Source organism: Etheostoma spectabile, chromosome 23 (assembly GCF_008692095.1).
Source record: "Etheostoma spectabile isolate EspeVRDwgs_2016 chromosome 23, UIUC_Espe_1.0, whole genome shotgun sequence".
In the NCBI taxonomy this organism is placed as follows: Eukaryota; Metazoa; Chordata; class Actinopteri; order Perciformes; family Percidae; genus Etheostoma; species Etheostoma spectabile.
This window is the reverse complement of record NC_045755.1, coordinates 6976191-6981473: the sequence shown is the minus strand read 5'-3', so window position 1 is coordinate 6981473 and position 5283 is coordinate 6976191. Positions and strand designations below refer to the sequence as shown.

Here is a 5283-nt window from a genome sequence, read left to right as displayed (position 1 = left end):
CCCTCGATAGACCCCTCTTCTACTCGGTGACTCATAGAACTACCCCGGTTTGCCTGGCCATGTCCTTTTCTCATCATGAAACCCTCACCTTTCATCTGATAGACACACCTCAATCACTTGTCATTCTGTTTTTTTTTTATGGGTTTTTTTGGTCTGGACAATGTTCCCGCAGATTTCCAAGCCCTAGTAAATGACCTGCTTTGGGGTATACTGAACAAGTTTGCATTTGTATATTTGGATGACATCTTGATTTTTTCCAAGACCACTCAAGAGCATGTGGAGTGCGTCCACCAAAGACTGCTGGAGAACCAGCTGTTCTTTGGGGTTCATTGTCACTGCAGGCAGTAGAATACTCCCTTTGTGTGGTCAAAGACTGCTGAGGAGCCTTCACGGAGTTACAGCGTTGTTTCACCGCAGCTCCTAACCTCACCTCAACTATCCAACCCAGGAAACTTTTCTACCACCAAAGCTCCAAGAATGTAAAGCTATATTTCTCAGTCCCACCAGTTCAAGTCCTAGGACGTTCTGCTGAGCTAGTGGAGATCCTCCTTACCTCCTTCACAGAGGCAGTCTCCTGGGGAAATCAAGCTAAAGAACATTCAGCTCCCAGTGGTTGTCTTGCTATTCACATTTTTGTCCCAGCTCACCTATGTTTGCATGTCCTCTAGTTGGGGCACTCCTCTCGCCTGGCCTGTCACCCTGAGGTTGCACGCACATTGGTACACATTAGTCTTAGGCAGTGTCCTCGTTTAGGCCACTAGCGGCCTGAGGGTAGAAGCTTTTCCTGAGCCTCTTAGGGCTGCCCTGGTGTATCCAGTACCTTCTTCGTAACCTCAACAGGGAGAAAGGGCTGCTACATGAGTGGTTTTGATCCTTAATGATTCTCACAAGGTATTTTAGTGCCATGTATAAATATCCTTTAGGAAGAGTATCAGCCCACCACAGCTGTCGTTAACAAATTTGATGTCAGTGCTATAAGAAAAATAAAAATGTATTGGAGTCGAAAGTGGCTACACAGTCTTATTGGTACAGGGAGTTTAGCAGGTGACTCAAAACTCAACCTTCGAGTTATCCGGTGTTAAGGATGACAGTGAAAGTTAAAATCCTCCTGACATCATGCTCAGAAAGGGAGATAGGTGTGAGAGGTGCCCCCACCCATTCATTAACCTCTGCTTCAGCTGTTTTAGCTTGTTAGCTGTTAATGGCCTCAAAGAGAGTGTAAAATGTGTTTATCTCACTTGCTATGGATGCATGAGCACTTGACACAGAGCACGGGGTGGGCTTGTAATCTGTCATAGTTCTATAGCTTTTGCGGTTGTCCAAAAATTGTCCCTTTTTGCCTCCTTAACTGCTCTTTTCACACTGTAGGCTGCTGTATAGATCACCAACCACTAAAAATCTGCTTACAGAACAACTGTGTAGGATTTAATGGCATCTAGCAGTGAAGTTACAGATTGCAACCAACCAAGTATACCTATCGTCACCCATCCCTTCCCAAACGCGTAGCAGAACCCACGGTTGTCTAAAAACAAAAATGGCCCTCTCTAATACTGGTGTCATTGCCCGATGCGAGTCAAGTACAGATATGAGTCGTGCATTCGTCACTTGGCGACGAGTGCAGATGTAAGTTGTGCATGCGTCACTTTGCAACAAGTAGTCTACAAGATGCCAACGAGAGACTTCTGTAATGTCAATACAGTAAAAATGGAACTACCTAAAGAAGTTTGTTCACTGCTGGCAAGTTATCAATCAAACACAACAAAGGCTGGAACTTGAAAGGTGTTTTGAGCTAACGTTAGCAATCAAACAATCATAGATAGCTAAAACAGTTCTGAAATGATTTCCATCTTCTGTTATTGTTTGTAATGAGAAGTTTATTATTTCATGACACACCGCCGTTTGGTAGTCCGTTCTGGGCTACTGTAGAAACATGGCAGTGTAACATGGCTGGCTCTGTGGAGGACGCAGTCAAGATGAAGGGCTCATTCTATGAAAACACGATTCTTAATTACAGGTACACTAAAGAAAATGACTGATACACTAAAGAAAACTAAATAATTCTGATTATATTCCATTTCTGCCAATAAATCCTTATAAAGCCTACACACTGGTCCTACTAGGTAATATTAGACACACACAAAATAAAGAGCAGCTTTTATGCTGACAAAACAGAACATTTTCCAATTCTGCTTTTCTTTCTTCAGTAAAAACATTTCTTCTAAAATTCTGGCAACTTATTTTGACATGTAAATATTAAGCTGAGATATGTTAGTAGTACGTAGATTTATTTTTCATTTTAAGAGGAAGGCTTTTCAAGAAAAGTAAGCTGATCCCACATCCTGCAGTGGGTCAGTTGGCCATGCTGTTTGTAGAGCGACACCTGCAGAGGTCACACATGAGCTAAAACTCTGCACGGAAAAGGGCAGAGGAAGTGGAGAGGGAAGAGAAACACCATAGAGAGACAGAGAGATGACAGACCAGCATTTACAGATAGTTTGAATGTAAAGCTTGTTTTTTGGGCTTGAGATGTTTGCTATATAGAACAATACAATGAATGCAGCAGGTTTAAGTAAACTTTAAAAGTAAACTTTCTACTTATATATCCCAAAATCTTTGTCTTTTCTGCTTTGCTAGTAATTATTAGGTAGAGACACACAAACACTGAAAACACATCGAGTTCTTCTGTACTGCTGAAGTTATATTATTCTACAGTACATTTTCTGTACTTTTCTGCACTTTTCCTCTGTCAAAGCTACTAGTTAACACTTGAGGGTTTACATGTAAAAACATATTGCTGATATATCGCAGGTGGATACATTGATAAACTTCTATCTACCCAACACTACAAGTCCTTATATGTATGTATCAGATACAATAATAAAACCTTAAAAACAAATCATTTACATCTCCTTACTGAAGGGGACTATTGTTTGGAATAGGTAATAGGAATATTTTGCAGCAAATTCATTCTGCAATTCAGAAGAGGAAATCGTATAAACTGATGTGAGAGACATCCAAAAGCTGTTCATTTCATGTAATGGCTAAAGTTATTGAATATTTTATTTTTACATACAATACAAGCATTACATACAGTGGCTTCAATAAAGCCTTAAATAAAGAATATGTGACATGTGGTTTTCTCACTTAGGAGAGGAACATCAAGTTTCGAGCAGCTTAAGTGAACCATGGACACTTTTACAAGTCTTTTTGCCAAGAATGCTCTTCACCCAACCTGATCAGACACTCTTTATGGTTTTGTTAAGCCCAGCCGTTACTGCCCTTAGGAATGGAGTCAGAGATACACTTTCTAAAGTCTCAAGCATGAATGTAGCCCTATATCCAGCCATATGTTTTGGGGTATTAAGCCCCAAGGCATCAATTGCAAATTAGTAAAAATATTTATCACACTAGCATTGCAGTAAAACGCTTCATCTTTATGAACTAGAAGGTCAGGATGGCAAAGTGTTTTGACGTGTATAATTGGCTGGAGGACTTCCTGAACCTTATAAGTCAGTCCCTCCAGGATTTCGCGCCAACTCCACCAATCACTGTGACTTTGGTGCAACTTGCAATTTTGACCAATCACCACAACTTAAACCAATCCCAGCAGTCCAACGTGCCAGACTTTGTATCAGTATGTGACTCTGAGAGCCAATGACTAAGCGGGAGTGTGTAACTCGAACATCTCACATTTACCAACAAAACATACGGTGTGGAAAGACAAAACATGTCAGACCGTCCTGCCAACCTGTATATATTTATCAATGTATACTGTAATGTTTTTTACTCTGATGTTGCTGAAGCGGCCTCTGTTTCAGCCCTGACTGACACGCACACACACAAAAACACACACGGTGGATGCAGGAAAAACAGGAGCTGAGACGTACACATTGACACAAATTGAGGACAGCTATGCTCGTTATTGTAAGTGCAATGATAAGTTAAAGTCCAATAAGTACTTTATCAAACCGTATGAATGTGTGTCCTAGGCCAGGATAGGAAATTAACAATGTAACGATCAACAAGCCACTGACAGACATGTTTAAATTTGATTCATTCAATAAATTATAATGTTTTGACTTAAATCCACCAGCCATTTTCATATTATACCAACATTTGCAGAATCCTGAGCCTTTTTGGTAAGGTTCCTAGGAAAACTCAGCCTACAGTAGTTCTATTCTCCCCAAAACAAGTTTTATTTTTATTTTTAAAGAACTACACAAAAAAAAATTGTTTTGCTACTTTCTCTGTCTCCCGCAACTTCATTGCAACAAACATACAAAAAACAATAGTACGTGTTGATGTAAAACACTGGCATGAAATAATTTATTCACTGTAACCCCCCATCCTCCCCCACCCCCCATATTTGTTTGTCCTGTCTATTATTTGTCGCTATGTCCTTGTAGCATCAGGTTATCTTTTCTGTTTATTTGTTTGTCATGAAACATCTATGATCAATTACATTCTATGACAACAACATACGTAAATCTGATTTACGAGGAGTCAAAGATTACTCACTTTGTTAGAATCAACTTCCTGGAAGAAATCAAAATTAAAAAAAAAAAATCACTAAATTCACACTATTTTTTTCTACTCTCGTTACATAAAATCCACTATTGTCATATTCCCCTAACTCTCCTACACAATTACGACATTCCAAAACTAAAGCCAGGCATTGTTCTCCTTCACTGGACAGATCTAAGTGCTGATAGTGTTGATGGACAAACTGCGGCTCATCACTCAAATCTCATTCTGGTCTGTTAAAAATAAACTTGATTGTAATGAAACATTAGGAGAAGATTGCCTTTTTGAGCGCATTTCATTTTATGTCTTGTCACTCACAGTTTCACAAGAGTTGGGGAAGAATGCCTTAGATTGTGTGCATTAGATTTTTGAGTGCATTCTGTTTTGAAACTTGACAGACATTAAGAAATGCATATTTTCTAGATTGACTTTCAATTACAATTTTATTCTTCGTTTATAACCAGGTAAGTCCCTTTGCCAAATGTTTATGGATCAAAGTATTGCACTATACATTAAATATGATCAGTATTAAACAAAAAAACTATAGGTGCAACACTGCAACAACTTGGAGGCATAAGGCCATATAATACATTAGCTTTGACCCTTTTGCCTATCAAGCATGAATCCTAAAATTCCTTGAATCCTAATCTGTAGAATTGTGACCATGAGCACTTAAGCTGATATTGTAAGTAAGCCAATTTTTTTGTATTTGACTATGCTTTTGTACACAAGCCGAGGGGACATTTATGTGTGTGTTAG

At 39.2% G+C, this 5283-nt stretch overlaps 1 long non-coding RNA gene across 1 annotated transcript in view; it reads right to left on the bottom strand.

The window, feature by feature from the left end:
• Positions 1-5283, bottom strand: part of LOC116672833 (uncharacterized) — a 31375-nt gene that overhangs the window by 20889 nt on the left and 5203 nt on the right. The gene's annotated exons all lie outside the window — the stretch shown is intronic.